General features: G+C 44.5%; 1 long non-coding RNA gene across 1 annotated transcript; it reads left to right on the top strand.

Annotated features, from left to right (window-relative positions):
• The first annotated feature begins 10,187 nt into the window (after nt 1-10,187).
• LOC144782875 (uncharacterized) lies at nt 10,188-11,471 on the top strand. The gene is made up of 2 exons (XR_013601296.1): nt 10,188-10,304; nt 11,217-11,471. It is a non-coding gene; the product is annotated as an uncharacterized LOC144782875 (long non-coding RNA).
• Nucleotides 11,472-16,619: the final 5,148 nt, after the last annotated feature.

Below are 16,619 nucleotides of genomic sequence, written 5' to 3'. Positions count from 1 at the left end.
GCATTGAATCTATGCAGGAATGTCCTGGTCTGTGTGGTGGTGGACTGTAACCTATGTTGAAATTCCTTCATGCCTGCCCAGCTTATTTAAAGCTTTCAATTTCACCTTCTTTGAGATCTGCTTCCCATTTTCCTCACCGTGTGTTTTTTTTGTTTTGCACATGGCCAATTTACACTTTACTTGTTAAACTTCAGTCAATGCTTTCTGTCAATTGCTCCTTTGTATTTCAACACCCTTCTGCCTCACCTTCTAGCAGGCTCACACTGCTGGCTAGGGCCCCTTAGAACATGCCAGTTCTCTGGGAGACTTCTAAGAAATCATTATAAAAGATATTGGAGGGGAGTCAATTGGAAGAACTGCTGTCCCTGACTGTGTTTTGCAGCAATTTGATCATTGGAAGGGTTGAGGAGGGTTCAGATTATGATGCTGGTGGTGGTCTCAAGCAAGTTGGTTCTTATCCTCAACTCTGCGGTGGGCATTAAGAGCCTTCCTCTGACAGTTCCCTCCTGGAATGCTTTATATGCATTAGAATAACTCTAATCAAAGAATTGACCCAAATGGCTACATGTGGATCTTCATCAAACGGTCTCCCTACCCTGATCCAAGCTTGTCTGCAGGCACAAAAGACTAGTGTGAAACCCTTTTAGTGTCTTGGGGCAGGCTGTAATATGCAAGCGCAAGGAGCAGATTTATATAGCACAAACTCAACCCAAAGGTATTGGAGCGCTTTAAGTGAGCACCAGTTAGATTACACAAGGACACAAGCATTTTTGTAAGCACGGGGAGATTACGTGATGTGCCCAGAATCACCGGACGTTAAGCCGAGACTCGAACCACACTCCCAAATTGCATTGCTCATGCAAGTTATTTATGGCAACATGAACAGGATTTGAACTTTGCCTACCATTTCAGTGTATATAGATGCCAGTGTGAAATACAAACTTTTCCTGTTATATTCCATATAGGTACCTTATAAAGGCGCAGGTCACATTAAAAGTCAGCTGTAAGCGTTTTTACAGCTAACTTTTAAAGGGCCTTTTGTGAAGCTTCCTGTGTCCGTGGTGCCGACGACGTCCTCTCTGCCCGCAGCCTCTTCTCTTCCGTTCGCAGCCACTTTTCGCCCCGGAGCCTCTTCATTGCCTAAGGACGTTCTCTCCTCTGAGCTGGGACGCAGCAGCCTCTTCTTGGAAACGCAGCAGCCTCATCCCGGGACGCAGCTTGCACTTCTCAACTTGGCCCACACCCCTTTATTTTGATTGGATAACAATAGTGTTTGATCATGAGTTTGAAACGATCAGATCGCACACCTCCAAGGGGAGAAAAAAAAAGGAAGTACGAGTGTACATTCAAAGAGACATGGCAAAAAGACTTTCCATTCATTTTGAAATCTAGAAATGGGCATGGCAGTGCATTCTGTGAAATTTGTGCGTCCGATTTCAGCATTACTCATGGGGGCAGGAATGATGTACTAAAGCATGTTAATACACCAAAACATAAAAGTAGTGAACTGTCACAGACTCAGACTAAAAAAATGACCGATTGGGTTGGAGGCCGGGCAACCGAGGATATTGATGAAAAGGTGATAAAAGCTGAAGTTTTGTTTCTTGGCTTCCTAATCGAACATAACATACCCCTAGCAGTCTCTGATCATGCCAGTTCACTTTTCAAATTAATGTTTCCGGATTCAAAAATAGCTTCAAAATTCTCCTGTGGCAGGACAAAAGCCAGTCACATAGTTAATGGAGCTATTGCCCCATACTGTATTGATGAGGTAAAAAAGGCTCTAGAGAAGAAAACTTGGTTTGGCCTAGCAACTGACGGAAGTAATGATGCAAATGATAAATATCTTCCTGTTTTAGTGCGCCATGAAGATCCAAATACTGGGCACATAGTTACATCGTTGCTTGATATGCCTTCTATTGTTGCAGGAGATGCCCAGACCTTGTTTGACACATGCAACCACGTTATCAGAGAAAAAAATCTCAGTTGGGATAACTGTGCAACATATTCCTCTGATAACACTAATTCCATGAATGGTAAGCACAACAGTCTACTCAGTAAAATCAGGAGTGAACAAAAAGATGCGAAACAAAAAGTGTATGATGTTGGTTGTCCTTGTCATTTATGTCATTTGAGTGCACAAAAAGCATCCAAAGCACTGTCTGTCAAAGTTGATGATGTGCTCCTAGACATCTATTACCACTTTGACAAAAGTGTGAAGCGCAAAGGTGTACTCCGAGAGTTTATGCATTTTACTGAGACAGAAGTCAGGAAAGTGATTAAACATGTCAGTACTAGGTGGCTAAGCTTGGGAAAGTCTGCAGAGAGAACGCTAAAGCAATGGGACTCACTAAAGTCTTACTTTCTGTCAAACTTTGATGAGGATGCTGAAGGCAATAAGAAAAAGGGAAAATCTGGTGATCGAGAGCTACGACTTGTAAAGCACTTCAAAAACCCAATGACAAAACTGTATTTCATGTTTGTTCAGGCTGTGCTTCCAACTTTTGATTATTTCAATACACTACTTCAAAGTGAGGCTCCAATGATACATGTTCTTCACTCGTCAGCAATGTATCTGTTCCAAAATTTGATGGCCAACTTTATAAAGCCTCAAGTTATGGCTACAGCTTCAGATTTGCTACAAATTGACATTGAGAATCCAGACAATCATTTGCCATTAAATGAAATTTACATTGGCCTCATGACCAAACAGGAGGCCAGGAAAGAGGATCTTCTGGGTTCAGCAGAGTACAACAAATTTCTGAATGAAGCTAAGTATTTTTACATAAATGCTGTAAAATATATGATTAAGTCAATGCCTGCATTAAAAGATGACATCCTCACGTCTCTCACATTTTTGAACCCTGACACCAGACTACAAGCTACATCTGGACAAATTGAAATTCTAGTCTCTCGATTTCCAGATGTGATTCAAGCGGAAGAGTTAGAAAGTCTTCATCAACAATTCCGTCAATATCAGTGTATGGCAGACCGTGATATGCCGAAATGTGAAAGAATTGATGAGGTTTGGGAAAGCCTATCCAAATTAAAAAATTGTGTTACTAAGCTGCCTTTAGTTCCAAGCCTTGCAAAACTTGCAAAGTTTCTTTTACTGTTGCCGCATAGCAATGCCTATTGTGAAGGACTATTTAGTACAGTTAAAAAAATCTGTTCAGATTCAAGGCACAACCTAGGCAAGGACATCAAAGGGGGTCATGCTTCGACCTCTGTTTACGCTGAACTGACAGGAACGAGAAACACCTTAGTTGGAATACTAGTCTCAAAAATGAATGTCTTCAAGTCGCAAAAAACTGCATGCTGTCAGTGGCAGCCACCAAAACCTCTCTTGCAGGCAGCAAAAAAAGCCACATACACAGGCCTCTCTAGTAGGTCTTAGAACTCTATCAAAATAGTTCCTAAGGAAGTGTATTTTACGTAAGATATGATACACTGATGAATATCACTCTGCTCAGTGCTCCAAGAGTTTGAAACACATTCTTGCTTGAATATGTTTATTTCTGAAACCTTAATAAAATGTTATTGCAAACAATTGATTGCTTTCATGTCCTTATTTGCTCATGGTAGAGGTTTATTAAGTAAACGTCCCAGGTTCGTTCATTCATTGAGTATGTTGATTTCTCGGATTAAATTATATTGTGAATTAGGCTCTAAAATGCCTTCAAGCATTTGGCTTTATAGGTTCTTGTTCAATGTTGAATATGTATTTTAGTATTGGAGCTTGGTCCGCCGTTTTGGGATTGCCTGTTTAGCTGTTGATTGCTATGCACACATCTCTTAGCTCAGACGACTACCAGGCATTAGATGTGGTATTTTTGTATTTCTCCCTCAGGTTCCATAGAGTTGTGCTGCTTTGATAAATCGGACTGTGCTGGTAGTCTACCTTGGCTGTCAAAATTGCAGGTCACCATAAGCAGATTTGGGGCCGGATGTACGACTGTGGCATTTAGCAACTTACAAATTGCGCTCAATTGTTAGTCACAATTTGCAAGTCACTAAATGCCATGTACAACAGTGTCTGAGATATCTACAGAACCTCATGCACTTTACTCTTCACAGTCAAAAAGGTGAGCATTCGTCTAGACAAATTTGCTTGGAAATGCACCATTTGCCCACTCATTTAAAAAAAAAATCTCAGGGGGGGGAACCCCCCCGAACCCCCCTTGGGTAGTTCGGGCTAGCGCAATCGCTGGGGTGTGCTACATCACAAATTGTACAGCGCACCACGTGCAAATCTCACCAACCGCCACTGACATTTACTGTTATGCCTGACTTGTTTCACGTTTCACGCCACACTTTATTGAGGTCGTTGCACACGCGCATTTTTCTCCCTCTTACCGAAGTTGAAATGTTGGCATGTATGCACATACCCCAAAAAGTAAATGGAATTCAGGAGCTTTATGCTCCCGATTTCGCGGCACTTCCTGCCTTCTGAATTGCTGTCCTCTTCATTGGTGCAACGTCAGTGATGACGTTGCAAAGTGCTGATTGGCTGCTGAGCCGGAGTTAGCCAATCCAAAAGCCCGATTTGAAATGGGGAAGAAATGCAGGAAGTAAACGTACTTTCGACGTGGGACATTTAAAAAAACCAAAGGTGAGATTTTCAGTATCGGGTTTCTGAATGCTTGAATCGGGAGGCGGGAGACTAGCCTTCAAATCGGTAGTCTCACGCCTGAATCGGGAGGGTTGGCATGTATGCCTTTACAGGGTATTTCTATATTTAGCCTCGAAGTCACGTGGGCCAAATCACAGCGCCTTACCAACCCAGGCTACTGGCGGCATCAGACTGTGCGTAGTTTCCGGTTTGACTCCAGACCACGTGACATGCTTTGAAGGTACCTGTTCTGGCGCAACTGCTTCAGAAAGATTATCAGTTTATCACGCTGTGTTTGGCTGCCTCCGACCAGCGGTAAAGGCAAACGGACCAACAAAATGTTGTTTTACTGACTGGCGTGAAAATGGAAGGCTCAGAGAATTCCGTAGCAATGCCGTTTTTTGCACTTCATCCATTTCTAACCTCGTAGCGAACGTGCCTCGTTCACGGCGAGTCTGATAACAAGCGCAGCCGGTCCCTTAATGTAAGAGGGGAAGGGGAGAGGGAATGTGTCTTAACATTTCAAATGCACATCCCCCAAAGGTTAATTTTGTTCAATTAACTTATGAAGCCTGGTGTCGCCAAAAAGTGCTGGCATTAAGCATTTAAAAAGAAAATATAATGCAATTAAATGAAGGATTAGCACAACCACCTGGTTTGCCGCCTGCCAACAACCTTTCGGCTTTGTCAATGTTCGTTTTTCCTCAACTTTATTGATGGGGAAGCTGCCGATCCTTCAAAAGTCTAAAGGAAGAAAAAGAAGGCTCTCAAAAAACATAGGTTGCGACTGTAGTCAATGCCTATAAGGCAACTACTTTTGTGTGTGGACCTGTGTCTTGTGAAAGGGCAGAATGCCCTCCTCACAGTAAAGTTAGTCAATAGATGAAGCCTGAGCTTACCCACTGGCTTGTGCGTTAGTGGGTGGAAGAAAGGTGTGAATGACAACAGACGAAGAGGGCTGGCTAGAATATGTAAGTATATTACGCATATCGTTGTAGTAAAATCAAAACGTCTTGGCAAACGCCAGCCTTGAAAAATATAGTAAAATGTAGCAGTTTCATGCCCCCAGAAGCCAGAGATGGTTTCGGGTTTTACTAAACATATATATATTTTAATGTGAAAGAAATGTAGCCAGCATTCCTAGAGGGAGGGGAAACAACTTCTATCAAAGATGAGGGAAGAGGATTTACGGTCCATTCAGTTCCCCTGATTAGATCCGGAGTTAATCAAAAAAGGAATGGACACTAGTGTCTACTGAACCATTGGTTCAAACCGGACAACCCTCATAGGCAGCCTGATTCAATCGATGCGGTGTATCTTTTATCCGCCCCGTCGGGTGTCATGGCATATTCATAGGGTAGTCAAGAAGCGTGTGGTATGCCTGCCTCACCCGAGGCTACCTCTGGTCCAGGTAGAAGTGTCCAGGAATAACAGGGAGGGTAAATTATTATAAAAGGCAGTGTATCTCCAAAAGTTTTTTAATGAAAAAGGGGATGACACTGTCGGTTAAGAATTGTCGATATATATATGTAATCGAGTAACTAGATTACCATATATCTATGTATATATGGATGCGTCAACATGTTTCAGCTCTTTAGGCCCAGCCGGGTCTGTGGAGCTTTCGTCAGGACAAAGTACAAACAAACATAAATGAGGTACTCACACTAGTCGTGTAGGTTCCTTTCGCTATTTTTAGCGTTTCTTATTTAGTCACCTGAAATATAGGAGCACAAACACACACAATCTAATACAATATAGTATGTTGGTTATGGTGATTAGGCATAATGCTTTTCTTGAAGCACACATACTAGGATTACTAGTGAACTGATATGCACCTAATTTTTAGCTACATAAATTTGTTGCGAAGGAAAGAGCAATAGAGAACAGGTATTCACAGTGTATACAGGGAGCATGCTGCTTATATAAAGTTTGTTTTGGCGGTAAAGTATTGGTTTTTTTTGACAATTAAACTCTATTACGCATCTTGTTGGAGTTGCGCGCAGTGGCTTTTACGCGCTCTATTATCTGGCAGTGAAGACGCGCAATAGAAGGAACTCAGAACAGTACCTTAATAGGTTCTTTAGAAAACTTCAACAGGGGTGTGGGAGTCGCTAGACGTGGTCTTTGCTAGAGGGATATTACCAAAAGTTAGAATATCATAAGCTGGACTTCTTACCCGTGTGCTGTCATCTATGGCAATAGTTCTTACCCACGTGGACCGCGTTCAGGTCCCTGTGCTGACTCTGCCCCTGGTTACAGGCGGGGCTCGGCTTCCTGGCCTTATGATAGCAAGGCCACAAAACAAAAGAAGGACTCCAATGTATGACCTTAGTACCTTCAAGATGGATTCCGCCTCCGAATATTACACGAAGGATTCAAATCTACGGGTTTATGGACATGGTGTGTTCGTTTTTGAAAAAATAATAATAAATATTTGATTGTCAAAATAGATCAGTAAAGAACACATACAGCGTTTTTTTAAATGAATAAAAAGGGTCCAACAGTTTTGTATTCATTATGTGGATTCTGCTGTTGATGATCCAGCCAATTTTGTTTAAACAGATGTATTGTGCACTCCTCTAGACCGAATTAATTGTTTTTCATATCTCATGGGGATGTTAGTAGAACTGACTCCATGGAATGTTATCGTTCATCCCTGATAGGTGGGTGCCCAAACGGTCCACCCACCTTTGTCCTTTTCAAACAGAACTTGTTCTGCATTGTTATTCTTGTCTTGCAGCATTTCGAGTACTGTCCAACTCAGGTCATCACAGGTATGTCCCGCCTCCACAAAATGTGTGCAGAGGTTCGTGTTATTTCTCTTCATTCTCACGTTACTCCGATGTTCTCCAATTCGTAACTTGATTTTCCTACAGGTCATGCCTATATATTGGCGTTTACAGGGACAGGTGACCATGTAGATTAGATGAGACGAGTTACAATTGGTGTGATGTTTTTGGGTCCATTTGAAAGTATCTGTAAGTTGAAGAGTTTTGGTTGGTTTTGTAAATTTACATACACCACAAGTGCCACATGGGTAATGTCCAACAACAGGTTGCATCCTGGCATCTCTCATGACAGTGGGTGTTTGTTTCATTCTAGGTCTCGTGTGGACCAGGACGTCTTTTATGTTTTTAGTTATCTTGTTTGCAAATCTTGGCTTTGGCCAATCGAATTGTCCGGAGGTGATTATCTGCCAGTTTTTCCTGATGAGTTTCTGTACATCATAGGTAGCTGGACAGTAAGTGGTTACGCAAGTCACCAAATCCTTTACTGGTTCCTTCTCATTCGTTTGTAAAAGGCATTCACGTGGCTGATGTTTAGCCCTTTTCATGCACTTTTTGATCACTGATGGTGTGTAATCCCTTTGTTTGAATTTCTGGCTCAATTCCATTGCTTGTATCTGATAGTCACTGTCCTTGCTGCAGTTCCGTTTGTGGCGTAGGTATTGACTGAAGGGGAGATTTCCCCGCAGTGGCCGTGGATGGTAGCTACAGTACGAGAGCAAGCTGTTCTTTGCTGTGGGTTTTGTAAAAGTTTTTGTCTCCAACTTCCCATTCTCATGAAAGATTGTTAGATCCAGGAATGCTATGCTTTGGTTGCTGGAGGCAAACGTGAATTTGAGCCAACGGTCTCTTGCATTTAACCATTCCATGAATTTTATCAGGTCTTTTTTGATTAACTCCGGAGGGGAAACAACATCAACATCTTTTGAGATGCTTGTAGGGAATTGCTAGAATGAATAGAAGGGAAATAATACATTTTGATGCCACTGACACTGGTCACACACCTCAGTAGAAGTTAAAGACTTTCTCACAGCAGATTCCCCCAATAAATTCCCTAAGGATGCTGTGACTTCAGTAGTAACTTTTGAAACGAGAATTGGCAAAGCAATCTAGGTCTCCCCTATGCAAGAGTTATATGCTTTGCCATTGTGTGTTAGCCATGTTGTAAGCCATCGTGGCTGCTGGTCAGCATCGCTAAAAGTTGGTGGTGTAGTTATGAGTGGTATGGAGTGGAGTTCCATGAAGTGTCAGAGTGTGTTGGAGAGTGGAGTGGCATAGAGTGGTGTTCAGTGGAGTAATGTGTAGTGAAGTGGTGTGGCTGGAGTGGTATAGAGAAGAGTGTAGTCGCGTAGAGTAGACACGCAGAGTGCATTGGCATAGAGTGCAGCGGCATCCAATGAAGTGGCGTAGAATCCTGCATCTTAAAATGCTGTGGTGTAGGAGGCAGTGGTATAGAATGCACTGGATCGGAGTAGAGTGGCATGGAGTAGAGCAGCATAGAGTACTGATGTAAAGTAGATTTGCAAAGTAGCATGTAGTTGCATAGAGTAGATTGCTGCAGAGTGGTGTGGAGTGATGTAGAGTAGTGACAGAGTGCATTTGAGTGGCAAAGAGTAGAGTGGTGCAGAGTAGAGTGCAGTATTGCGGATTAGAGTGCCGCACAGTGCACTAGTGTAGAGTGGTGCAGAGTAGAGTGCTACCGTGGCGTAGAGAGCAGGGGCATATAGTACAGTGGTGCAGAGTGGCATGGCACAAAGTGCAATGGCATAGGTTACTGTGGTATAGAATAGAGTGTTGCAGAGCAGAGTATAGTGATGTAGAGTACAGTGGTGCAGAGTAGATTGGTATAGAGTGCATTGGTTTTGAGTAGAATGTATTGGCTTAGAGTGTAGTGGCGCAGAGTAGAGTGTAGTGACGCAGAGTAGAGTGTAATGGCGCACAGTAGAGTGTAGTGGCACAGAGTAGAGTTGTGCCGAGTAAAGTAGAGTGCTGTGATGTAGAGTATATTGTTTCAGAATAGACTGAAGTGGTGTAGAGTGGAGTGGTGCAGAGTAGAGGGGAGTGATGAAAGGTAGAGTGGAGTGGCATGACTTCAAGTGCGGTGTTGCGGAATAGAGTGCTATATAGTAGAGTGGTGTAGAGTGGAGGTTCCCAGCCCACAGTGGAATGGGGCAGAGTAGAGTGGAGTGGTACAGGGAAGAGTGTATTGGCGTAGAGTGCAGTGTTGCAGAGTAAGGTAGAGTGGCCTGGAGTACATTGGCATAAAGTAGAGTGGTGCAAAGTAGAGTAGAGAGGTGTAGAGGGCAGTGGCCTAGTGTGCAGTGGTGTGGGAGTAAAGTGGGGTATGCATGGTGTGGTAGTTCACTGCCATTACATACAACCCATTTTCAATTGAAATGACCATTACATTTGCACAGACATACAGTTTTACTGGTAAAAGTGTAGAGCAGGCAAACAATAATGTGTAGAAATGTCATCACCTAGTTCCACCACACTTAAGAATTACAAAAAATGTGCATAGTTTGTGTTTTCCTAATTCTGATATATTCTGAAATATCTACACTGTTCATTTACAGACAAACTTTGTTGTGTGCTAGAAAGAAATCTTTTCTTTCCCAGCAAGATTGTCCAATATCCTTTCACAGCAAGATTGTCCCATACATCCTCTCAATTTGAAGTCAGAGAAAGAAAAGTAAACACGAAGCTCCCTTGGAAGACAGAGTCTAACATTTCACCTTTGTCTTTTAGTGCACAGCAAATGTGACAAGATAAGAACACGATTAAAATCCTATTTACTGAAAGTGAGCACTCTGAAAAATACAAGGACCCTGGTAAATGTAAACAGGCAATGCTCCACAGGATGGACAAGATGTGATGGACAGACTCAAAGAATAAAGCACGCAAATGTGAGTTATAAAGCCAGTGGTAAGGAATGAGTGGAGTGCATTCCCAGGGAAGTTTTCCCGAATGTCCCCAAGATGTCATTAGCAAACCAGATAGCTGAGTTGTCTGATATTCTTCGGCCTAAAAACCTAGACTGGAGCAGCACATCATACGAAGGCCTGGGAAACCTGGAAGACATCTAAACCTATTTAGCTGACAGAATAAATGAATATTGACCAATGGTCAGGGAGGGAGAGTTGAACTTCACAAGCAAATACTGTTTGTAATTGATGCCCATTTATTTATTTATGTTTTTTCTAGAGCACTTTGTTACAGAAAGGCGTAATTGTGCTAGAACCAGCAAATTTGTTTTCTAAACTTCATGACATTCGCATGGGACTGAGTTCCATGCCTCTGCTACTTTAGAGAGCAAAAGACCTACATCCCAGAGGAATAGTCATAAACTTAAACATCTAAAGGAGAAAGGCTGAGTTAGATCATAGTATGCTTGTGTAATGCCAGGATAATAGTTGGCTTATAATGCAAAGACACAAACTGTGAAAAGCCTTAAAGTACAAAATAGATTTTTGAAAAGATTTCTCTTCTGAACTGGAAGCCAATGTAAAGTATGCCGATGCCCAGAAATGGGTTGATGTTGGTGAAGTTTAAAATGAAGCAAGCTGTTGCAGTTTGTACCAGCTACAGTTACTGGATGGTACATGCTGGAAGTCTAAAACACGGACCCATGGCATTCTGAAGCCGATAAACCACCACTACATGAATGATAAGGTAATGTTTGTTTTCTGGTGTAAAAGGCAGAATCTAACATAAAACCTTTAGATGACAGAAGCAAGAGGATGTGACTTTAGTCAATAGTGCTTTAAGTGAAAGTTCATTTTCTTACACAACCTCATGATTTGTCACTTTCTTGACAGACAGAGAACATATGCCTAAACAGTCAGGCCACTATCCTGCAGACCAGACGCTAGAGGAATCACCTGACATATGTAAAGAGCACCCTCCATGCCACTACAAAGCAAGTCCATGGACTAGAGAAGGGAAATTAGATCTCTCCCAAACTTCAGGGAAATCCATCTGCTTCCACTGGTTACTCACATCCCATTCAAATCTGCTGTATCACCTTCGGGGGAGCGAACTCTACCCACCAGCCTACCTGGCAGACAATAAAACCAAGAATCTGAAATGTTTTCCTGATGCAGATCCTGTAAGTACTATCTAGCATTTGATGCTTTATTTTCGCAAGCACAACTTCTTCCATATGATGAAGTATATGTACCCACACATGCATTCATATGTCATGATACTGCCAGCATTTTATTTTAAATTTACTTTTCTAAGATGGTGGATGCCCATCTGATTGTGGAAAATTAGGAGTGGCCCAGTAGCAACCTGCAGCTGCCAGACCTCCTTAAAAGTTAAAAAATGAAAATAAAAACTGGATGGAGGGGCAGCATAGCAACAGAGTAGCTGGGGGTGAGGATATGCAGCTGATGAGTGACCACTTTGAGCTGGTGCTGTTGGAGAGCAACAGAAGTTATAAAAAAAAAAGTCAAAGAAGGTGAGGAGAAGCAACTGAGCAGTGGATGAGCAACACAGAGAGCATGGGGGGGTGACAAAGGGAGCTGCACACAGGGTCAGACAGCGAACAAGAAGACACATGCACTCACCTGGAGTGCTAAAAGCAAAAGAAAAAAGTACTTACCTCTATATAAGAAGTGGACGTTTAGAAGTCATTGTTTTTTAAATAAATAAAGAAAGTGGCTCTATATATACTGGACCAAAGTAAGGTACAGTGTGAATAGAGTCCCCAGAGGTTTGGCAGAGGCTAAAGTTAGATATAACCTTACTCTCTAAAGTGGTAGCTTGGTCGAGCAATAAGGCAGTATCAGGGGACAGTGTAAAACATTTGTTGTACACACTCAGTCAGCAAATGGCCTCACACACTCAAGAACTGAACTCTAGGCCAATTGTTTTGTATCAAAAGATATCATTGTTTTATTTTAGAACCAACAAGATATCAAAATATACTTTCATACTTTTCAAATTGGCAATAGACTTTTTGAATGCAATAGTTACAGTTTGTTGCAATAGGCAACACAATTTCAAACACAATGCAACATTGAGTTAAATGGGAATTTTTAGTTAAATGCAATTAGTTATTTTGTATATTACTTTTCGAACCACAGGACTGGATCCTATATTCAGTCCCGGGACATGACCTGTAAACAGTTAAGTAAAAGCGTTTTGGTTACAGTAGTGATTATTAAGGAATATTATTGTATTTTAAAAGTTGACACTTACAAACTTTTTCAGTTGAAATTACCAATGTTATCGTTTTTTTTGATAATCAAATTTTATTGAAATTTTCCAAAACACAAAAATCATTGGTAGCATATTACATAATAGCAGTGCATTCCTTTCCCTTCTTGTGAACAACATTGACACATTAAGATCCTCTTAAGCGGATACGTCCTCAACCGGATAGTGTACTTCATAGGGGAGGTGGACCTCTGAAGGTGGTAATAGGCCAAACCATTTGCCCCACACCCTAGTAAACATGTCTGGGCACCCCTGGGCCTCAAAGAGGGATTCCTCCTGGACCCCACACCAATCCACACCTCTCTTCCATTTTCGTAGCGTCGGAGGCGCAGCCTGGGACCATCCGGCGGCTACGTCCCGCTTCGCCACTGCCAAAGCAGTCCCCAGGAAACGTTTGTCGATCCTGGTGCCGTCCAGACCATCAAATACCCCTAACAGGAGATGTTTTGGGCCATGAGGAACTTCCCACCCCAGGGTCTGGGTTAGCCCGCGTTCCACCCCCTTCCAGCAGGGTTCCAGGGCCGGGCACAGCAACACCACATGGTAGAAGTCTGCAGGGGCAGAGTCGCAGCGCGTACATGCCGGGGAGGCCCTCAGGCCGGCTCTAAAAAGACGCGCCGGGATAAGTTACGCTGCGTGGAGGTAGTAAAGTTGGATCAGGCGTAGCCTGGAGGAGGTTGTGAGGGTTTTGGGTGCCATAAGGGTGTCGCACCAGTCCGAATCATCCAGAGGACCCACCCATCCCTCCCAGCGCGCCTTAAGCCGATCTAGGGAAGTGGGGGTGTTGTTTACCAGGGCTCGATATATACGGGACACACCTCCCCTACCCAGGTTGCCCATCATCACCTGAGCTTCCAGGGGGCTGAATTCCGGGAGAGTGGCAGGTGTTGGGAAGTGTGTGCGGAGAGCATGGCGGAGCTGTAGGTATTTGTAGAACTGGGAGTGGGAGAGGGCGTTCCACCAATGTTATCCTATGGAAGGAAATTCAATTTGCAGGTAAAGTATGTTCACGTTAATTTTGTAATCCAGTGCTGGACTCCTAGTTTCAGCACTCGGACCTCTTTCTAAAACAGGCAAGTAATTACGTTTTTATCATTGGCACGATTTTTAGAGAATATTTGTAAGTTTAAAAAATCGACACTTAAAAACTTTTTCTGCAAAAAGCAGGCAATGATATCCTATGGAAGGAAATTCAAGTTACTAGTAAGTACGGTTAGAAGTACCTTTCAGGATCAGTACTGGGCACAAAGATGCAGCACTGAGGTCTCTCCTGATAACAGGTGAGTAAATCGGAATTCGTAGTTCGGCTGAGTCCAAAACTCCACACTTAGAAGAATTTCCAAGTGAAACCAGTCAATGTAAGCCTATGGAAGAAAAGTGAGTTATCGGCTTTTAGGTAAGTACTCGACTGGCAGAGTTAAGGTTCTGGGCATAGCATCAGGGGTCTCCCAGGGTCAGGTAGGTACAGTTGGTACACCCTCAGTGGTACAGAGGCAGCCGGGTGCAGAGGTAGCTAGGCCCAATGTTATCCAATGAGAGGCAGGGGGCCTTCTGTTTGTGGCTGCTGGCTACCAGGCCACGCGGCTGTGGGAGCTGGGCTCCTGGTCACTTGCTATGGGCAAATGGAGAAGTAGGATAGGACAAAGGTTGCACTGCCAGGGGCACTCGCGCGGCTGGGTGCAGGGTGCTTTTGAGCCGTTGGGCGCTCAATGTTATTCAATGGAGATCTTGAAAAGGGAACAAAGGCTGTAGGCTCGGGGACGGAGGATCTTCTGGAGTGACCAACACTTCGAGGGGTAAGTTGGAATCTTGGAGGATAGGTAGGCACCCAGGAGTTGGGCACAGGGGGCCGTGGGGCGCCGGGTGCTGGGGTGACTTTTGAGGTCGGGGAATCTTACCCCCTGCTGGTCGCGGTTGGAGGGGTCCCTTGTCCTGAGGCTGCAGGCGTCGGCGAGGCGGGTCCTTGGGCACTGGATTCCAGGTCAGAATCGCCGGGGGGGACATCCTCAGGGTCTTTGTTCACTCAGGCACAGGCCGGACTCGGCGGGTGCAGAGTGTGCTGGATTCGCGGTTCCTGGCTGGCACCAGAGGTATTGTTGTTTGAGCAGATCCACTGCTCGTGGGAGTCCCTGTCTTGGTAGAGTCACAAGGCAGTCAGGTCCTCCGGAGTTTTTGAGGTTGCTGACCACAGAAGTAGCCGGGGTTTTGCAAGAGCAGGTTCGAGGGTCAACAGGCCTGTAGGGCTGGGGCCAAGTCAGTTGGTGTCGTCCTCTTCTTAGCAGCTGCACGGCAGGTCTTCTTGTTTCTTGATCTTCTTGCTTGTTTTGGTATCCGGAACTGAGGAAGGAAGGTTCAGGGTGCCCCTAAATACTACATTTGGGGGTGTTACAGGTAGGGGAAGGGCAGGGACCAATAGGTCTTTGCCCTGGGGTGAGTACACCCCCTATCCTGCTCCTCTCCTGTGGGAGGGGGCAGGAGCCTATCTCTGATTGGGCAGGGCTCCCCATCCTCAAGATGGCCGGAGCCCGGAGTTGTGCTTCACCTTGCCTCTCCTACCTGAGGGGTGGAGTTAGCACAGGCAGGCACACCCCCTTTCCTCACGTAGAGTTTCCTGCCAGTCTTCCCGCCAGAGTGGGGGTGTGGGGGCCAGTTGCTGAGTACAGCAAGTGGCCTGGAGAAGCTCACAAAGGCGGCATGCCTTTGAAGCTTCCCCCTAACCCATCCTGGGGGAGGAGGCCTGGCACCTCGCCCAGGATGTGCATTGTTGCATGCCCAGGAGAGCGGGGGCTCCCCACCCAGGGGTCCAGGAACATGTCTGCTGTGTGGCAGCCTAGGCAGCCTCCCAGACAAGACGTGGAGTGTAGGTTAGGTTTCAGGGGGCATCTCTAAGATGCCATCTGTAGTGCATTTTACATTAAATCCCACACTGGCATCAGTGTGGGTTTAATGTGCTGAGAAATTTGATATCAAACTTGTCAGTCTTCAGTGTAGCCATTATGGTGCTGTGGAGTTCGTTATGACAACCTCCCAGCACCATATACTCTTAATGGCATCACTGCACTTACAGTGCCCAGGAATGGCCAAGGGTACTGTTGGGGCACAGGGCTCATTCACCTGTGCCCACACCAATGGCATAGGGCACCCAGCTAGAGGAGTGGCTGATGTATGCCAGGGCAGTGGGTTTGTAGGCATGGCACACAGAGATGTGTGCCATGTCGACTCTTTGTTTAGTTCTGCACCAGGACACGCAGCCTGCAATGGCAGTGTGTGTGTGTCAGGGTACACGGCCCCTAAGGGTGGCACAATAAGTGCTGCAGCCTTTAGGGGTCTTCTCTGGTCGCAATGCCCTGGATACCTGGGGTACCATTTACCAGGGGCTGACATGTGGCCAGAGATGCCAATTGGGTTTAGGCTTTAGTACAGTTTTTAGAGAAGGAACACAGGCCCTGGGTACCTGATTGGCCAAGGAAAGTGCATCACATATCAGGCAAAAAGTGTGGGCGGTTACTGCAACAGAAACCCACTTCCTTACAGTCATGCAATTAACGAAGCTCTGATTTGGAGAAAGAAGTGACACAAGAAGGTAACGGAAAACCTAACATAAGAAGCAAGCATACAAGATTGGTAAGAAACCAATCCATGATAACCAGTGGGCTTAGTTCAAAGCCCATTATGAGCATTGGTGTTATCCGCAATAGGTCTTTCGATAACAGAAAGCTGAAACTCTCTGTAGAAGAGTCTAAAAAAATCATGCACATGTGCGACATGCGGGGCGACACGAGGTCTTCAAAGAATGATTGTAGGGGCCTATGTATAGAGCAGGAATACCTGAGAATGAAGATTCAGAAGGATAAAGGTGAATACGTACACTGTTCATTATGGAAGGGGAATACGTGGAGGAAGAATCGTTTTAGGTCCTCCCTATTGACGATAACTTTTGCGACGCAGTGGATGCTTCTATCTACCACGCTGTCGGAGCAGCCATGGGACCCTTCGAG

This window comes from Lissotriton helveticus, chromosome 9 (genome assembly GCF_964261635.1).
Source record: "Lissotriton helveticus chromosome 9, aLisHel1.1, whole genome shotgun sequence".
NCBI classification, from domain to species: Eukaryota; Metazoa; Chordata; class Amphibia; order Caudata; family Salamandridae; genus Lissotriton; species Lissotriton helveticus.
Note: the sequence above shows the minus strand (reverse complement) of the source record. Positions and strands in the feature narration are given on the sequence as shown.